This window comes from Nycticebus coucang, chromosome 19, assembly GCF_027406575.1.
Source record: "Nycticebus coucang isolate mNycCou1 chromosome 19, mNycCou1.pri, whole genome shotgun sequence".
NCBI classification, from domain to species: domain Eukaryota; kingdom Metazoa; phylum Chordata; class Mammalia; order Primates; family Lorisidae; genus Nycticebus; species Nycticebus coucang.
The window spans coordinates 36,469,938-36,491,368 of NC_069798.1; the positions used below are offsets into that span (position 1 = coordinate 36,469,938).

The following is a 21,431-nucleotide window of genomic DNA, read 5'->3' on the forward strand; positions in this document are numbered from 1 at the left end:
TTTCCATTTGCCTGTATTATACAAGTCCATCCCTTCACCCTGAGTCTATTTTTATCCTTTAAGGTAAGGTGAGATTCTTGTATACAGCAGATATCCGGTCTGAGTTTATGTATCCAGTCAGCCAGCCTGTGTCTGTTTAGAGGACAATTTAAACCATTCATATTAATTGAGAGAATTGATAAACCTGGTTGTGTTTTGGGTGTCATGATTTTCGGATGTCCAGTGGACATTTTTAATCCTTTCACCACTGTGGAAGTTGGGTTTTGTTCAAAATTTTCTTGGTGAGTTTACTTTGGAGGGAGAACATTGCGCTGGTCTGAGAATATCCTGGAGAACTGGTTTAGTTAGGGCAAATTTCTTCAATATGTCTATGTCATTAAAGTATTTAATTTCTCCATCACAAATGAAACTCATTTTAGCTGGATAGAGGATCCAGGACTTGAAGTTTTTTTGTTTTAGGAGACTGAAGTTTGATGACCATCTTCTTCTGGCTTGAAACATTTTGGCTGAGAGATCTTCACTTATTCTGATATTTCTCCCTTTGCAAATGATGCTTTTCTTACATCTGGCTGCTTGGAGAAATTTCTCCTTCATCTTCCTTTGGCAAAGTTAATCACAATGTGTCTAGGAGATGCTTTATTTGGATTGAGTCATGCTGGGGTTCTGCTATCTGAAGTTCTGTATCTCTTGCAATGCTTGGGAAATTCTCCTCCAAAATCTCTTGGAGTAGAGCAATCCTCTTCTCCTTCAGGAATTCCTATAAGACGAATGTCTGATCTTTTGGAGTGATCCCACAACTTTCTCAGGGAATAATCAGTTTTTGCTCTCCATTTGTCTGCCTCTTTGAGTGTTTGAGAACGTTCAAAAGCTTTGTCTTCGGCTTTAGAGATCATTTTTTCTCCCTCATGAACTCTTTTACTGAAGGATTCTACTGTATTTTGGAGCTCCTCGACTAACATTTTTGTTTCCTTGAGCTCTGCTATGTCTTTTCTCATTATGTTCATATCTTTGGCAACTTAGGCTTTGAATTCATTAACTTCTTGAGACAACTTTAGAACTACTCTTTGGAAATCAATTTCTATCTTTTCTCCCATTCTCTTTATCTTATTTACAATCCATATTCTGAGTTGAATTTCTGACATTGCTGCTATTTGTCTGTGCATGGCATTTTCAGTTGTATCTCCTTTGTCATTTTTTGGGAGAGCACTTGATCTACTCTGGTTATTCATGTTGCCAGAGTTCTTCTGTTTGCATCATGTTTATTTTCCACTGTTTGGTTATTAGAACTGGTAGGGTGAGATTGAATTTGGGTTCCCAGGTAGTAGAGATAGCCCCTTACCAAAGCTCCAGGCTTTGTAATTGTGGTTTATCTCGTACAACCTTACAAAGGCCTCTTTCAGGGTTTTGGCCAGAGACTCTGAGGACCTACTTGGTTAGATAGCACAGGCTAGCTCTGTTTGGATGTCATCCAACCTCTCCCATACCCTAAGAAACCACACTATTAGATTTAAATCTAGACTGTGAAGAGATACAGATAGCTGTGGTGCCCAGCCCCCACCCTTCAATTCTTTTCCACTACAGAACTTTGAAGGTCAACCTCAGAATGTCCCTGAATGAACAGCCCCAGACACAGGTTCTAACCAAATTTTCTCAGGCAGTGCAAACCCTGCCCAACAGAGAGGGATTCAAGGGTCTCCAACAGCACAACTTGAGACAGGGATCCACATTCCCACCTGCCAGACTCAGTCCACACTATTGTCTGCTTCTCTGTTCACAGGCTCAGCTGGAGCCAGGGGCAATGCCCCCACTCACCAGTCTCAGTCCACACACAGCTAGCCTCTGCTTGCCAGACCAGTTGGAGTCAGGGGACCATGCCTCTGCCTGCCAGTCTCAGTCCACCACCTGGCAAGCCTCTGTTCACAGGCTCTGTTAGAGGTAGGGCACTGCACTCCACCCACAGGTCTCAGTCCTCACCTTGTAAGCCTCTGTTCACCAGCCATGCTAGAGGCAGTGGACCATGCCCTAGCCCTCAGGTCTTGGTTCACACCGAGTAAGCCACTGCTTGAGTGTTCTGTTGGACTCAGGGGACCACGTCCTTGCTCTCAAGTCACAGTCCGTGCCTATCAAGCCTCTGCTCGCAGGCCCAGCAGGGTCTAGGGACCAGCCCTGTCTGCCGGACTCGTTCCACATAGGGCAACCACTCTCCTGCTGTTGGGTGCAGTCAGAGCTGGGGTTTCTGCACCTCATCCCACCAGACACTACCACTGGCTGGGCATAGTCATGGGCATAGGTGACGACTCCTCCTCCCGCTGAGTGTCTCTTTCTTCCTACACCTTCTTTCTTCCCTATTAGTCACAGATTCTGACCTGATGGTTCTATGCCCAGATCTCTCAGGACAAGACCAAACACTCTATGCTTTGTGGAGGGCAGAACTTCAGACTACCATGCAAGGGGGAAAGGGTGGACTGGGGGTTTGGACTTGTGACGAACAATATCTATTCAATCTTATGCCTGGTGGAGTGGTGTCTAGGTTCATAAATGGGACCTCCCTGGAGAAAGAGATGTGGAGTTTAGTAGCTCTCTCCAGCGGGGTAAAATGAGAGATTTTTTGTTCCCTGTTTGTTTGCAGATAGCCTGCGGCAGCCTCCTGCTCGGGGGAGGGGTCTCCCATCCTCTAGTCAATAGGCTTTATACCTGTAATTTGTTTGCTTGGATGCTCTTCCTTGTAGTTACAGCTTGCTGAAATTCTTTCTTGGCTCAACTCCCTGTCTTTGGCTTCATAGAGTCTGATTCCATCTAGTTTTTCTTCCTCTGCTCAGGAGTCTCTACCAAGGGTTGTTACCAGTCAGCCATCTTCCTAGAATTCTCAGGAGTTCATTAAAGACAGCCAAAATTCTAAATCTATACACTGGTCTGAACTCTAAAAATTGGTCTGAAGTGGGGGATAAGAAGCTGGTATAGATGGATTCAGTGGATTAGTAAATTCTTGGATTAGTGGGAAAGAATGTTAAGATGCATGAACTAAAGTAAAATCTTAAGGCTCCCCCTAAGTGGCTGGCTGACTGGACCTCTTCTTTGCCAAAGGGATCCCTAAAACTGAGTTGCTAGCCAGGAGAAAGAGGTCAGACAAGCTTCAACATGCCCCTTTTCCTTCGTAGAGATCTCCATGTGACACACCAACAGGCCCAAGGCTATGCAAGACCTACCTGCAGGCTCTCACATGCATGACAAGCCACTTGAATCTGTCCAGTACTCAGTCTCTGGTTAACAGACTCTTTATCTTAAGCATTCCTTTTTATCAACTCCTGGTCTTCTAGACAAAGCCTTACATTTTCAGCCAGTTGTCAGCTAAAGAATCTTTAAACCAACCTATCACCTATAAGCCCCCCTCTTTTCATATGTGAAATGTATGTTTTCCACGTATCGATTTACGAGCTTATCTGTAATCCCTGTCTTTCTCAAATGTATAAAACCATCTGTAACCTCACCGCCCTAAGTCCACTTGCTCAAGGTTTCTTGGGTGTGGTTCAGGGTCATGGTCCTCAAATTTGGCTTAGAATAAATCTCTTCCAATTATTTTACAGAGTATGGCTTCTTTCCATTGACACAATGGCAGCCCAATGACCCCATCTTTCATTGCTAAATGACTATAGCCATTCAATATTGTAAAACTTACTCTCCCCTTCTCAGAATCTTATGAAGAAGTGAAAACAAAGAATGCTTCTACCATAGGAAATGAAAAAGAAGAGAGTATCATTTCCTTTGTACATCTACTTCCAAAATTCTTATGTTTTAAAAGATCCAGAAAAGATATCTAAGATCTTTAAGAAAACAGGAATTTCTCTATCTCTAACTATAACCCAAAGTGCAAAAATTGACTGTGGTTGAAATCAGTTGTGCTTTTAATGGATCTAATATTATTTTTATCCATTACAGTTTACCACATAGCTTCATTTATGTCAACTTATTACTTTTCATCATCCGCACATAATAATTTATCTCTATTTTTCAGAGGTAAAAACAGAATCAGGAAGTTAAGTAAGATTCTCATTTATCCAGACATATGTTGATAAACCCAAAACTAGAGGGCCTTCTGATTCTTAAACTAATGTGTTTCCATCTCACTACAAATCTTTTCTCACAGAGATTTTCAATGGGGAGGGGGAGGATTTCTGACCATGCACTTGCAGAATGTCCTAATTAGGAAAAGGAGTAGAAAGACATTTAAAAATTGTTTTTAAAGCAATTTTAAGATAAATTAAGTTGTTAATAAGACAGATTGGCATAGTTGTTATACAGATGCATCCTGAAATTACCTGAATTGAAATCCCAGATCTTTCACTTACTGTAAGCATGCTGTAAGGCACATAAACCTTCCAAAGCCTCAGTAGGATCATCTGCAGAATGGGAGTCATCAGAGTATCCACCATCTCAATATTGTCACAAAGAGAACATGAGAGATGGTAATGAAGCACATGGTGGAGTAAAACATAATAAACACTTAAATATCAAGTTATAATACAGGCTAGAAAATATAAAATAGCTCAAAAGTGGTGGTTACAAATTCATAGACAGCAGATCTAAAGATGTTCTTGAGAAGAATCGGGGTATTTAGAGAATGTTCTTATCTCTAAGAAGAAGAGCCAGGGGTTCTCACAAGCTCTCCCTTTTTGTGCCTTACTAGACAAAATCCTAGGTGGATAGAACACATACGTATTTATAGAAAACTTGTGTCTAGGTTCATACATTCTTAAGACCATTGACTTATGGAGGGCAAGGACCCAGACTTCTTTAGATCCCTTAAAACTCTCCCAAAGACCAATACACTGCTCTGCACTAAATAATTTTAATTGCTTATTTATTGATGGAAAAAACATGAGGTATTTGGAGAGATTTGCCAACAGCAATTGATCTTGGAAAACAGTAATTGAACTTTATCAAGCAAAGTCAGTGGCAGACAGAAACCAGGAAAATAAACACTGAGAAAATGGGGAACTGAGACAGCAACTGTGTGATACAGAAAACACTCATACGAGAGCATTTATGCTGTAATTTTACATTAATAATTAATTTTATATTAAGTAATGCATTTGATGTTTTTGGAAAATTAGAGAGATATTTTTGCATATGATGACTCTGAGATTCAGAGAGATAAAATGGCTGACCTAGAAGCACCATTACTGAGTTAATATAAAAAGGAAACTCCAAAGTTTTGAATTTTGAAAAAAAAATGGTAAACAGTATTTGGGGAAATGATCCTGTTTCAAATATCTGTGTTTAAAAGTAATTGTACTGACAATTATTTTCTAGCACTTTTCTCTGTAATGGTAATAATGCTTCTAGATTGCAGGTGAGTTTTGATTTCTAATGGAACTAGAGATGCTGAGATGTAACACTTGATAACTTCATGGATTTAGTCCTGCAAACCTGAGCAAATAGCTTGAGATAGTTTTTATATATGTATACATATATTTTATATATTCTCATTTACTACCAATTCATCCCACTATTAACCTGGTAGAAATTAAATCATGTAATAGTATAATGCTGTGAAAAACTGAAGAGTTCCCCGGAAGCATAATCTAGTAACAAGTCCTGACTCCCTTGGGAGCCCTCCTCCCGATCCCCTCAAGCCTCTCCTCTATCTCTAAGCTTGTGTATCTCAGGTGCTGCACCATTCAGCACTCCCCCATGTGTGAGGGCCAGTACTGGTCTGAGCCCATCTGCCCGATTGTCCTGAAAAATCCCTTAAGATCAGGTACTATTGATTGGATTGGGAGACAAGATGGCTGACTGGAGCCAGTTATCCACAGAAGCTCCCATCCAGAAGGAGAGTTAAAGGACAAAAGTTTAGCAAGTAACCTGGTGGATTGGAGCTGACACAAGACAGAAGGTTGAAGAACGCACATCAACCCTGCTAAGGTGAGCTTAGACCTCAAGGATAAAAACAAAAGGTACAAAATCCATTGCCAAGTGGATGGGAGTCCCCTCCCCCATGAGAAGGGCTCATAGTACTCCATAAAAACAAATAAGCAGAGTTCAAACATCCTCCCATTTTATCCCATGGGAGAGACTCTCTGAAAAATAGACCTCCTTTCCCTTCTAGGATGCCATGGCACTCTCCTGCCAGGCATAAAACTGTATAGTACTGTATATATTCTCTACCTGCAATTCTGAACTCCCAGAACTCCCCTCCACTCTCACCCAGAGGCCTGGAAGCCTGTCCCCCATGGAGTCCAGATTCTTGGGCATTTTCTCAAGAGGTGTGGACAGGGCAAGGCCTGTTCCTTGTCTGTGCTGATTCTGCAACATGGGAGTAGGTAGAAGACAGTCAGCTGAGAGGGAACCATACAGGAGAGGCAGTGCCCTTAGGCACAGAGCAGCAGCCACAGTGGAAACAATAGTGCCCACACCCCTGGAGATATTCTGGACAGAATTTCCCTGTCTCTCTGGGCAACCAGAGGAAGCCGAGCATCATCTATGGTGGCAGCCACTGGTGGAAAAGATCTAGAATGGAAATGCAGGCCCCATGAGTAAAGGGTATGCCTGAGGCAGTATGGGCCTGGATGGAGGCCCATCTAGGCCCATACTGGATGGAGCACGGAGACTACCATAAGTGTGTGCATAGATAGCAGACTTCCAGTGTGGGGCTGTCCCAAAGGACTGTTTTACCGAGCCTAAGATGCATCCAGCCCTCAGGGGATCATAGCTGAGAAAAAGGCAGACAGGCAGAGGCTGTAACTGACAGCTGAGTGTGAGCTCTAACCACATCCACCCCAACACAAACTGCAGCTGAGACCGAGCAGTGGCACAGACTGGGGCTAAGTCACAGTTTCTATGAACTCAAACACTGTCTGATCCACAGGGGAATATAGCCAGGACAGAAACAAATTTTGCAAAGTTGTTCTGTTCTGTCAGCAACATCAATCAGGCGTAGGGCTGGAACTGAGTGAATCACCCCAGTGTCTATTAAGCACCCGAGGTTTTCAGGCCTCACCTCCACCTGCCGGATAGTAGCAGAATACAGTGGCCTGGCTGAGGAGACATAGATCTTCCTGGGACTCAAGCAGGTGCAAACCCCTCGAGCATCTGCTCATTGGATGGAACTGGGTCACAGCCCTGCAGGGTTACCAGTGACTGGGTGTGACAGACGTGCAAGGTGGGGAAAGAGGCATCAACCTTCCCAGACTAATTTATTTGCGGGGTGTGTCATTCTGACCTCATGGAGCACCAGAGCAAGTCATACTTGAGCTGCCAGTGGACCCCTTCTATCTATGTCCCGGAGACTTTTTGAGCTCTCCCACCTGAGACTGGTGCTGATTGGGAAAATTGATTTGGACCTCTTGAACTGGGCCAATCACCCAAGGACTATCCAAAGTGGTACCCTGGGTGTGTGCTTATGGGAAGGTTTGATTTTCCTTTTCCAATTTTTTCCTTTGGGAAGAAGGGTGACTTAATTGCTGGTATTTCTCCACAGCTGAGACATCAACCCAGAGTAACCGAGTCACTAGGGTAGGACAGAGACCAGCTGAAAACAAGACAGAGTGATTTAGACCCACCACACCAAGGAGGCCCCCAGCTTCTCAGGCTGTAGCATAGTACAGGTCATTGCCAAAGGTCTAGTGGAAAAGATACAGTCACCAATCCCCACTTTTGGGCAAGGGCTGGTTAGTCACTACTCCTGGAGCCCCCAACACAACTTCTTATCTGCTCATCTAGCCAAACGATTGTAAAATAATCAAGGGGACTGAATCAGAGGAAAAATTCTGGTAACATGAATAAACAAAGTAGATCAACCCCCACCACCCAGGAACAATATGGGGCACACAACTGAAGATCCCATTCATAAACAGATGGCTGATTTGTCAGAAGAGAATTCAGAAGTTGAATTGCAAATAAGATTAATAGAATAGAGGTAAAGACACAATTAAAAATTCAAGGAGCATTTCAAAAGTTGTCTAAAGAATTCAACAAATTCATTGGATTAAAGATTTAAACTTAAGACATGAAACTATAAAAATACTAGAGGAGAGTGCAGGGAAAACCCTTGAAGAAATCGGTCTGGGCGAGTATTTTATGAGGAGGACCCCCTGGGCAATTGAAGCAGCTTCAAAAATACACTACTGGGACTTGATCAAACTAAAAAGCTTCTGCACAGCCAAGAACACAGTAAGTAAAGCAAGCAAACAGCCCTCAGATGGGAGAAGATATTTGCAGGTTATGTTTCTGACAAATGTTTAATAACCAGAATCCACAGAGAACCCAAACGCATTAGCAAGAAAAAAACAAGGGATCCCATCAAGGCTGGGCAAGGGATTTGAAGAGAAACTTCTCTGAAGAAGACAGGTACACGGCCTTCAGACATATGAAAAAATGCTCATCATCTTTAATCATCAGAGAAATGCAAATCAAAACTACTTTGAGATATAATCTAACTCCTGTGAGACTAGCCTATATCACAAAATCTCAAGACCAGAGATGTTGGTGTGGATGTGGAGAAAAGGGAACAGGTCTGCACTGCTGGTGGAAATGCAAATTAATACATTCCTTTTGGAAAGAGATATGGAGAACTCTTAGAGATCTAAAAATAGATCTGCCATTCAATCCTGTAATTCCTCTGCCGGGCATATACCCAGAAGACCAAAAATCACATAATAACAAATATATTTGTACCAGAATGTTTATTGCAGCCCCATTCATAATTGCTAAGTCATGGAAAAAGCCCAAGTGCCCATTGATCCACGAATGGATTAATAAACTGTGGTATATGTACACCATGGAATATTATGCAGCCTTAAAGAAAGATGGAGACTTTACTTCTTTCATGTTTACATGGATGGAGCTGGAACATCTTCTTCTTAGTAAACTATCTCAAGAATGGAAGAAAAAGTACACAATGTACTCAGCCCTACTATGAAACTAATTTGGGGCTTTCACATGAAAGCTATAACCCAGTTACAACCAAAGAATAGGGGGAAGTGGGAAACGGAGGGGGGTTGGGTAGAGGGAGGGGGATTGGTGGGATTATACCTGCAGTGCATCTTACAGGGGTATATGTGAAACTTGGTAAATGTAGAATGTAAATGTCTTGGCACAGTAACTGAGATAATGCCAGGAAGGCTATGTTAACCATTGTGATGAAAATGTGTCAAATGGTCTATGAAGCTAGTGTATGATGCCCCATGATCATATCAGTGTACACACCTATGATTTAATAAATAAAAGAAAAAAATAAAAAAGTTAAAAAAAAGAATTCAACAAATTCAAAGACAAAATCACCAAAGATTTTGACAAATTGAGACAAGAATTTGTAGCCCTTAAAGATTTGAGAAATAGGGCAGTGCCTGTGGCTCAGTCGGTAAGGCACCGGCCCCATATACCCAGGGTGGCGGGTTCAAACCTGGCCCCGGCCAAACTGCAACCAAAAAATAGCCGGGTGTTGTGGCAGGCGCCTGTAGTCCCAGCTACTTGGGAGGCTGAGGCAAGGGAATCACTTAAGCCCAGGAGTTGGAGGTTGCTGTGACCTGTGTGAGGCCACGGCACTCTACCGAGGGCCATAGAGTGAGACTCTGTCTCTACAAAAAGAAAAGATTTGAGAAATAATCTAGAATCCCTTGGTAACAGAATGGACCAAGCAGAAAAAAGGATTCCAGACATTGAAGACAAAGCTTTTGAATGCTCCCAGACTCTAAACGATGAAGAGAATTAGAGAGCAAAAATGGATCATTCTCTCAAAGAGGTCTGGGATAAGTCAAAGAAAACCAATGCTTGCCTTATAAGTATCCCTGAAGGCAACAAAGTGGCTTCACAATGCATGGAGGCTCTTCTTCATGAGATTATGAAAGAGAACTTTCCAGACATTCTGAAATTCAGATAGCAGACAGTTTCAGAACCCCAGCATGACTCAACCCAAATAAAACACCCCACAGGCACATCATAATTAACTTCATTGAAGTTACTATGAAGGAGAAAATTTTATAAAATCATAACCTACAAAGGGAAGAATATGAAATGAATACAGATCTCTCTGCTGAAACCTTTCAAGATAGAAGACGGGTGCTCATTGAGTTTTAATCTACTAAAACAAAATAACTTTCAACACCCTGGATCCTTTATCCAGCTAAACTGAGTTTCACTTATGATGGAGAAATTAAATACTTTCATGTCATCAACATGTCGAAGAAATTTGCCATAACTAAGCCAGCTCTTCAGGATATTCTCAGACCTATCCTCCATAATGACCAGCACAATCCTCTACCACAAAAGTAAACTCACTCAGAAACTTTTGATCAAATTCCAACTTCCACACTGGTGAAATGACTTTCAAAAAATTCAATACCCAAAATTCTACCAGACTTATCAATATTCTCAATTAATGTGAATGGCTTAAATTGTCCTCTAAAGAGGCAAAGGTTGACTGACTGGATACAAAAACTCAGGCCATATATCTGCTGCATTCAAGAATCTCATCTTACTTTAAAAGATAAAGACTCAGGGTAAAGGGATGGTCATCTATATTCCAGGCAAATGGAAAACAGAAAAAAGCAGGTGTTTCAATTTTATTCACAGAGACTATAGGCTTTAAAAACCAACAAGAGTAAGGAAGGGTAAAAAGGTCACTTCATATTTGCTACAGGTAATACTCAATATGATGAGATTTCAATTATTAATATATATGCACTCAAACAGAATGTGCCTCAATTTATGAGACTCTAACAGACGTGAGCAATTTCATTTCCTCCAACTCCATAATAGTTGAAGATTTTAACACTCCTTTGGCAGTGTTGGATAGATTCTCCAATAAGAAGCTAAGCAAAGAGGGGCGGAGACAAGATGGCTGACTGAAGCCAGCTTTCCACAGAGGCTCCCATTCAGAAGGAGAGTTAAAGGACAGAAATTTAGCAATTAACCTGGTGGATTAGAGCTGCACCAACACAGAAGGTGTTGAGGCATCAACCCTGCTGAGGCAAGCTGTGACCCCAAGGATACAAACAAAAGGTACAAAATCCATAACCAAGCAGACGAGAGTCCCCTCCCTCATGAGAACTGCTTGGAATGCCCCGCAAACAAACGAGCAGAGTTCAAAGGTCCTCCCACTAAACTACATGGGAGAGACCCTCTAAAACTGGACCTACCTCCCCTACTAGGGTGCCATGGTGCTCTCCTCCCAGGCATAAAACTGTATATATTCTCTATCTGATATTCTGAGCTACCAGCACTCCCCTCCATTCTCACTCTGACGTCTGGAGGCCTGTCCCCCAGGAGTCCAGATTCTTGGGTGATTTCTCGAGGGGTGTGGACAGGGCCTGGATGGCAGGTGTTCAGTGCTGATCCTGCGGCACGGGAGTGAAGAGAGAACAGTCAGCTGAGAGGGAACCACACCGGAACGGCAGTGCCCCGAGGTGCAGAACAGCAGCCGTTTTTGGCAACAATAAGGCTCACCCCCAGATATTAAAGTCACACCCCCTGTCTCTCTGGGCAACCAGAGGAGGCCGGGCATCTTCTGAGGTGGCAAACACTGTGGAAAAGATCTGGGACGGAAATGCAGGCCCTGTGAGTAAAGGGTTTGCCTGAGGTGGTACTCGTCTGGGTGGTACTAGTCCACAGTGACTAGGAAATGCACAGGCAGAGCCTGGAGATTCCCAGGGCAGGGCTGACCTGGAGGACAGCTTTACTGAGCCTAACATGCACCTGGCCGTCAGGGGATCGTCAGCCTATAGACAAAGGAAGGCAGGCTAGAAATGACGGCTAACCATGCTGTGAATACAAACCTGCAGGAGCAAAGACAAGGCCTGAGGCACAGGTTCTGGGAACACAAAACAGCTTCTCTTCAGTGGGGGAATTTAGCAGGGACAGAAACAAATTCCCACAAAGTTGTTCTGTTCTGTCAGTAACATCAATCAGGGGTGGGTCTGAAACTGAGTGAACACCCCCCAGCCTCCATCAAGCACCTGAGGTTGTCAGGCCTCACGTCCCCCTCCTGGATAGAGGCAGAGAACAGCAGAGTGGCTGAGCAGATATATATTTCCTTGTGATTCAGGTGGATGCAACCCCTTGGAGTATCTGCTCATTGGAGGCAACTGGGTCACAGCCCTGTGGGGTTATCAGTGACGGGACATGACAGAGGTGCAAGGTGGGGAAAGAGAAATCAACCTTCCCAGAACAATCTATTTGATGGTGAGTCCTCCGGACTTCATGGAGAACTGGACCAAATCATATTTGAGTTGTCAGCAGAACCCTGCAATCTAGTTGCCAGAGACCTTTTAAACTCTCCCACCTGAGACAGGTGCTGACTGAGACAATTGATTTGGACCTTTTGAACTGAGCCAATCACCTGAGGACTATCCAAGTGGTGCCCTGGGTGTGTGGTTGTAGGAAGGTTTGATTTTTTCTTTTCCAAATGTTACCTGTTGGGGGAGAGGTGACTTAACTGCTGTTATTTCTCCATAGCTGAGAATTCAACCCAGAGTAACTGTTTCACTAGGGTCAAACTGAGACCAGCTAAAAACAAGACAGAGCCACTTAGCCTCACCACAAAAAACAGGTCCCCAGTTTCTCAGGCTATTCTGGCTATTCTCAGGCTATTCTCCAGGGGAATAGTCAAACGGTATAAAATAATCATAGGGTGGAATCAGTGTAAAAACTCTGGTAACATGCATAACCAGAATAGATCAAACCCCCAAGGAAAGATGTAACTGAAGATCCCATTCATAAATGGCTGGCTGAGATGTCACAAATTGAATTCAGAATTTGGATTGCAAACAAGATTAACAGAATGGAGAAAAATTTGGAATTAAAAATTCGAGGAGCATTTCAAAAGTTGTCTCAATTATTTAACGAATTTAAAGACAAAACCACCGTAATTTTGATGCACTGAAGCAAGAATTTGCAGCCCTCAAAGATCTGAAAAATACAGTAGAATCTTTCAGTAACAGAGTGGAGCAAGCAGAAGAAAGGATTTCTGACATTGAAGACAAAGCTTTTGAATGCTCACAAACTCTCAAAGAGGAAGAGAAATGGAGAGTAAAAATGGATCATTCTCTCAGAGAGCTCTGGGATAATTAGAAGAAGGCTAATATTCGCCTCATTGCAATCCCTGAAAGTGAAGAAGTGGCCTCACAGGCACAGAGGCCCTTCTCCATGAAATTATGAAAAAAATTATCCAGACATTTCAAGAGATTCTGAAATTCAGATAGCAGACAGTTTCAGAACCCCAGCAAGACTCAACCTGAATAAAACATCCCCCAGGCATATCATAATTAACTTCACTAAAGTTAATATGAATTATAAAATTCTGAAAGCAACCAGAAGTAAGAAATCCATTACCTACAAAGGGAAGAATATTAGAATAACTGCTGATCTCTCTGCTGAAACTTTTCCAGCAGAAGAGGGTGGTCATTGCCTTTTAATCTCCTAAAACAAAATAACTTTCAACCCCAGATCCTGTATCCAGCTAAACTGAGTTTCATTTATGATGGAGAAATTAAATACTTTAATGACATTCACATGTTGAAGAAATTTGCCATAACCAAACCAGCTCTTCAGGATATTCTCAGACCTATCATCCATAATGACCAGCATGATCCTCTACCACAAAAGTAAACTCTCTCAGAAACTTTTGATCAAACTCCAACTTCCACAGTGGTGAAAGGATTAGAAATGCCCACTGGAGTTTTGAAAAACTCGATACCCCAAATTTTACCAGACTTATCAATATTCTCCTTTAATGTGAACTGCTTAAATGTCTTCTAAAGGGGCACAGGTTAGCTGACTGGATACAAAAACTCAGTCCAGATATTTGCTGCATGCAAGAATTACATCTTGCCTTAAAAGATAAATATAGACTCAGGGTGAAAGGATGGTCGTCCATATTACAGTAAATGGTAATCAAAAAAAAGGAGGTGTTGCAATTTTATTTGCAGACACAATAGGCTTCAAATCAAAAAAAGTAAATAAGGATAAGGATGGTCACTTCATATTTGTTAAGGGTAGTACTCAATATGATGAGATTTCAATTATTAAAATTTATGCACCCAAAAGGAAGGCACCTCAATTTATAAGAGAAACTCTAATAGACATGAGCAATTTGATTTCCTCCAGCTCCATAATAGTTGGAGATTTCAACACTCCTTTGGCAGTGTTGGCTATATCCTCCAATAAGAAGCTGAGCAAAGAAATTTTAGATTTAAACCTAACCATCCAAAATTTGGATTTAGCAGACATCTACAGAACATTTCATCCCAACAAAACTGAATACACATACTTCTCATCACCCCACAGAACATACTCCAAAATCAATCACATCTTAGGTCACAAATCTAACCTCCGTAAATTTACAGGAATAGAAAGTATTCCTTCAATCTTGTCGAGCCACCATGGACTAAAAGGTGAACTCAGTAACAACAGGAATCTGAAAACTCATACAAAAACATGGAAGTTAAATAGATAGCTAGGTCATAGATGAGATTAAGAAGGAAATTGCCAAATATTTGGAATAAAAAACCATGAAGACATGAATTATCAGAACATCTGGGATACCACAAAGGCAGTCCTAAGAGAAAAATTTATAGCGTTACAAGCCTTCCTCAAGCCTTCCTCAAGTTAACAATGGGAAATCTCAAGCAAATGGAAAAGGAAGAACACTCCAAACCCAAACCCAGTCGAAGAAGAGAAATAACCCAAATTAGAGCTAAATTAAATGAAATTGAAAACAAAAGGATTATACAACAGATCAATAAATCAAAAAGTTTGCTTTTTAAAAACGTCAATAAAACAGATGAACCTTTGGCTAAGCTAATAAGGAAAATAAAAGTAAAATCTCTAATTTCATCACTCAGAAAGGACAAAGACAAAATAACAACAGACTTCTCAGAAATTCAAAAAATCCTTAATGAATATTATAAGAAATTTTATTCTCAGTATTATGAAAATCTGAAGAAAATTGACCAATACTTGGAAGCACATCACCTTCCAAGATTTAGGCAGAATCAAGTGGAAATGTTGAACAGGCCAATATCAAGTTCTGAAATAGCATCAACCATACAAAATCTCCCTACAAAGAAAAGCCCGGGACCAGATGGCTTCACATGAGAATTCTACCAAACCTTTAAAGAGGAATTAGTACCTCTATTACTCTACCTGTTCCAAAATATGGAAAAATAAGGAAGAATACCCAACACATTCTATGAAGGAAACATAACCCTGATCCCCAAACCAGGAAAAGACCCAACATAGAAAAGAACCAATATCACTAATGAATATAGATGCAAAAATATTGAAAAAGATCTTAACAAACAGAATCCAGCAAGACATCAAACAAATTATACATCATGACCAAGTGGGTTTTATCCCAGGGTCTCAAGGCTGGTTCAATATATGTAAATCTATAAGTATAATTCAGCACATAAATTAAAAAACAAAGACCATATGATTCTCTCAATTGATGCAGAAAAAGCTTTTGATAATATCCAGCATCCCTTCATGATCAGAACACTTAAGAAAATGGGTATAGAAGGGACATTTCTTAAAGTGATAGAGGCAATCTACAGCAAACCCACAGCCAATATCATATTGAACGGAGTTAAGTTGAAATCATTTGCACTCAGATCAGGAACCAGACAAGGCTGCCCATTGTCTTCACTGCTCTTTAACATTGTAATGGAAGTTTTAGCACTCACAATTAGGGAAGAAAAGGCAATCGAGGGTATACATATAGGGCCAGAAAGATCAAACTTTCACTCTTCGCAGATGATATGATTGTATATCTGGAAAACCTAGGGACTCTGCTACAAAACTCTTTGAAGTGATCAAGGAATACAGCAGCGTCTCAGGTTACAAAATCAACATTCATAATTCGGTAGCCTTTATATATACCAACAATAGTCAAGTTGAAGAAACAATTAAAAACTCTAATCCATTCACAGAAGTGCCAAAGAAGATGAAGTATTTGGAAGTTTATCTAACAAAGGATGTGAATGATGTCTATAAAGAGAACTATAAAACTCTAAGAAAAGATATAGCTGAAAATGTTAACAAATGGGAAAACATACCATGATCATGGCTGTGAAGAATGAACATTGTTAAAATGTCCATACAACCCAAAGCAATATACAATTTTAATGCAATCTCTATTAAAGCTCCACTGTCATTCTTTAAAGATCTTGAAAAAATAATACTTCATTTTATGTGGAATCAGAAAAAACCTTGAAGGGCAAAGACATTATTCAGAAATAAAAACAAAGAGGGAGGAATCATGCTACCAGACCTCTAACTATACTATAAATTGATAGTGATCAAATAGCATGGTACTGGCACAAAAACAGAGAGGTACATGTATGGAACAGAATAGAGAACCAAGAGATGAACCCAGCTACTTACAACTATTTGAACTTTGATAAGACCAATTAAAAACATTCAGTGGGGGGCAGCGCTTGTGGCTCAGTTGATAAGGCAACAGCCCCATATACTGAGGGTGGCGGGTTCAAACCCGGCCCCGGCTGAACTGCAACCAAAAAATAGCTGGGTGTTGTGGCGGGCGCCTGTGGTCCCAGCTGCTCAGGAGGCTGAGGCAAGAGAATCGCTTAAGCCCAGGAGTTGGAGGTTGCTGTGAGCTGTGTGATGCCATGGCACTCTACCGAGGGACATAAAGTGAGACTCTGTCTCCACCAAAAAAAAAAAAAACATTCAGTGGGGAAAAGATTCCCTATTTAACAAATGGTGCTGGGTGAACTGGCTGATAACCTGTAGAAGACTGAAACTGGACCCACACCTTTCACCATTAACTAAGATAGACTCTCACTGGATTAAAGATTTAAACTTAACACATGAAACTGAAAATACTAGAAGAGAGTGCAGGGAAAACCCTTGAAGAAATTGGTCTGGGCGAGTATTTTATGAGGAGGACACCCTTGGGAATTGAAGCAGCATCCAAAATACACTACTGGGACTTGATCAAAGTAAAAAGCTTCTCCACAGCCAAGAGCACAGTAAGTAAATCAAGCAAACAGCCCTCAGAATGGGAGAAGGTATTTGCAGGTTATGTCTCCAACAAAGGTTTAATAACCAGAATCCACAGAAAACTGAAACATATAAGCAAGAAAAGAACAAGTGATCCCATCACAGGCAGGGCAAGGGACTAAAAGAGAAACTTCTCTGAAGAAGACAGGCGCACAGCCTACAGACATATGAAAAAATGCTCATCACCTTTAATCATCAGAGAAATGCAAATTAAAACTGCTTTGAGATATCATCTAACTCCAGTAAGATTAGCCCATATCAGAAAATCCCAAGACCAGAGATGTTGGCGTGGATGTGGAGAAAAGGAAACACTTATACACTGATGGTGGGAATGCAAATTAATACATTCCTTTTGGAAAGATCTTTGGAGATCTCTTAGAGAGCTAAAAAAAGATCTGTCATTCAATCCTATAATTCCTCTACTAGGTATATACTCAGAAGACCAAAAATCACATTATAACAAAGATATTTGTACCAGAATGTTTATTGCAGCCCAATTCATAATTGCTAAGTCATGGAAAAAGCCCAAGTGCCCAACGATCGACGAATGGATTAATAAATTGTGGTATATGTACACCATGGAATATTATCCAGCCTTAAAGAAAGATGGAGACTTTACCTGTTTCATGTTTACATGGATGGAGCTGGAACACATTTTTCTTAGTAAAGTATCTCCAGAATGGAAGAAAAAGTATCCAATGAACTACTATGAAACTAATTTATGGCTTTCACATGAAAGCTATAACCCAGTTATAACCTAAGAATAGGGGGAAGAGGAAAAGGGAAGGGAGGGAGGGGGGGAGTGGGCAGAGGGAGGGTGATTGATTGCATTACACCTGCGGTGCATCTTACAAGGGTGTATGTGAAACTTAGTAAATGTGGAATGCAAATGTCTTAACACAATAACTGAGAAAATGCCAGGAAGAATAGCTGGGCGTTGTGGCGGGCGCCTGTAGTCCCAGCTGCTCGGGAGGCTAAGGCAGGAGAATCGCGTAAGCCCAAGAGCTGGAGGTTGCTGTGAGCCGTGTGACGCCACGGCACTCTACCGAGGGCAGTAAAGTGAGACTCTGTCTCTACAAAAAAAAAAAGAAAAGAAAATGCCAGGAAGGCTATGTTAACCAGTGTGATGAAATGTGTCAAACAGTCTATAAAACCAGTGTATGGTGCCCCATAATTGCATTAATGTACACAGGTATGATTTAATAATAATAAAAAAAGAAGCTAAGCAAAGAAATTTTAGATTTAAATGTAAACATTCAACATTTGGATTTAACAGACATCTACAGAACATTTCATCCTAACAAAACTGAATACACATTCTTCTCATCAGCCCACGGAACATACTCCAAAATCGATCACATCTTAGGTCACAAGTCCAACCCCAGCACATTAAAAAGAATAGAATTTATTCCTTGCATCTTCTCAGACCATCATGGAATAAAAGTTGAACTCAGTAATAACAGGAATCTGCATACTCATACAAAAACATGGAAGCTAAATAACTTATGCTGAATGATAGCTGTGTCATGGATGAGATTAAGAAGGAAAGTACCAAACTTTTAGAACAAAGATAATGAAGACATGAATTATCAGAAACTCTGGGATACCGCAAAGGCAGTCTTAAGAGGAAAATTTATAGCACTGCAAACTGTCCTCAAAGAGAGGAAATTAACAACTTAATAGGACATCTCAAGCAATTGAAAAAGGATGAACACTCCAAACCCAAACCCAGCAGAAGAAAAGAAATAACCAAAATTAGAGCTGAATTAAATGAAATTGAAAACAAAAGGATTATATAACAGATCAATAAATCAAAAAATTCATTTTTTGAAAAGGTCAATAAAATAGTAAACCTGTGGCTAACCTAATCAGGAAAAAAAGAGTAAAATCTCTCATTTCATCAATCACAAATGGTAAAAATGAAATAACAACAGACACCTCAGAAATTCAAAATATCCTTAATGAATATTATAAGAAACTTTATTCTCAGTATTATGAAAGCTAAAGGAAATTGACCAATACTTGGAAGCACGCCACCTTCCAAGACTTAGCTGCAATGAAGCAGAAATGTTGAACAGGTTTATATGAAGTTTTGAAATAGCATCAACTATACAAAATCTCCCTACAAAGAAAAGGCTGGGACCAGATAGATTCACATCAGAATTCTATCAAACCTTTAAAGAGCAACTAGTACCTATGTTACTTAACCTTTTCCAAAATATAGAAAAATAAGGAATACCCAACACATTCTATGAAGCAAACACCACCTCGATCCCCAAACCAGAAAAAGACCCAACAAGAAAACAAAATTATAGAGCAATGTTACTAATGAATATAGATGCAAAAATATTCAGTAAGATCCTAACAAACAGAATACAGCAACACATCAAACAAATTATACACCATGACGAAGCAGGTTTTATCCCAGGGTCTCAAGTTTGGTTTAATATATGTAAATCTATAAATATAATTCAACACATAAACAAATTAAAAAACAAAGATTGTATGATTCCCTCAATTGATGCAGAAAATATCCAGCATCCCTTCATAATTAGAACACTTAAGAAAATGGGTATAGAAGGGACATTTCTTAAACTGATACAGACTATCTACAGCAAACCCACAGCCAATATCGTATGGAATGGAGTTAAATTGAAATCATTTTCACTCAGATCAGGAACCAGGCAAAGCTGCCCATTGTCTCCACTGTTCTTTAACATTGTAATGGAAATGTTAGCCATGGCAATTAGGGAAGAAAAGGTGATCAAGGGTATCCTTGATCAAAAGAGATCAAACTTTCACTCTTTGCAAATGATATGATTGTATATCTGGAAAACCCAGGGATTCTATTACAAAACTCTTAGAAGTGATCAGGAATACAGCAGCGTTTCAGGTTTCAAAATCAACATTCATAAATCGGTAGCCTTTATATATACCAACAATAGTCAAGCTGAAAAAACGGTCAAGGACTCTATTTCATTCACAGTAGTGCCAAAGAAGATGAAATATCTGGGAGTTCACCAACAAAGGACATGAAAGATCTCTATAAAGAAGAAAAGAAATAGCTGAAAATGTTAACAAATGGAAAAACATACCATGCTCGTGGCTGGGAAGAATCAACATTTATAAAATGTCCATACTACCCAAAGCAATATACAATTTTAATGCAATCCCTATTAAAGCTCCACTGTCATTCTTTAAAGATCTTGAAAAAATAATACTTCAGGTCCGCACCACGTGCAGCAGCAGCAGCCGCGAGCTCGGACCCAGGCGGCCCTGCTCGAGCCCCTCGGAGGGGCTGCTGGACCCCGTGTATCCAGGCACGCACACGGCCCTGCTGAAGGTGGCGCAGATGGTCACACTGCTGATTGCCTTCATCTGTGTGGGGAGCTCTCTGTGGACCGACTACAGTGCGTACAGCTACTTTGAAGTGGTCACCATTTACGACTTGATAATGATCCTTGCCTTTTACCTGGTCCACCTCTTCTGCTTCTACTGTGTGCTCACCTGTATCAGCTGGCCCCTGTCGGAACTTCTCCACTATTTGATCGGTACCCTGCTCCTGCTCATCACCTCCATCGTGGCAGCCTCCAAGAGTTACAGCCAGAGCGGATTGGTAGCCGGATTGATCTTCGGTTTCTTGGCCACCTTCCTCTGCCTGGACATATGGCTTGTCCTACAAGATCTCGTGTGTAACCCAGTCCACAGATGCAACCGTCTGACCAGGCCACAGCCTTCCAGCCCCTCAGGAGCTCTGCAGACAGGAGGACCTCAGGCCAGTCTCCTGGACCTGTGACCCGGTGCCAAAGACCTGCCCTGGCTGGTGGACGCCAGGAAGGGCCTTCAGTTTCCTCTGGCCTTTGCAGGAGGTGGTTCCCTGAGCTCCCGAGCTGCCCAGATTTCTCCAGTCCTCCTCTTCTGCCAGAAAGGAAAGCAGTCTCAGGGGCTCCCTTCTTTTTTAGAACCTCCTCAGGTACTGATGGTCCCACTTAACACAGGTGGGAGTTTGTGATTACTCCTTCAAGAATCTGCTTCAACTTCACATTCCTCAGGGCAGTGCCCAATGCCTTAAATTCCTCTTACAAAAACAAAGCCTCCTCCTAATTTATCTAGCTTGTCAATCTGATCTCTAAAATATTCTCTTTCTGAAAGTGGTCGGCCTGTTCCCACATAGGACATCTAGTGTCTCCTTTCCTTCTCTCTGCCTTTGTTACTATGGGGTGTGTGTGTGTGTGTGTGTGTGGGTGTGTTGAGTTTTTTTAAATAAAATATTGAGTTGGCCAATCACAAAATAATAATAATAATAATAATATTTCATTTTCTATGGAAAAGAAAAAACCTCCACTAGCCAAGACATTATTCAGAAATAAAAACAAAGCAGGAGGAATCATGCTACTAGGAATCATGCTACACCT

The 21,431-nt window shown here is 41.1% G+C and overlaps 1 pseudogene; it reads left to right on the forward strand.

Annotated features, from left to right (window-relative positions):
* Window positions 1-5,333: 5,333 nt before the first annotated feature.
* Window positions 5,334-20,847, forward strand: LOC128571701 (CKLF-like MARVEL transmembrane domain-containing protein 7; annotated as a pseudogene).
* Window positions 20,848-21,431: the final 584 nt, after the last annotated feature.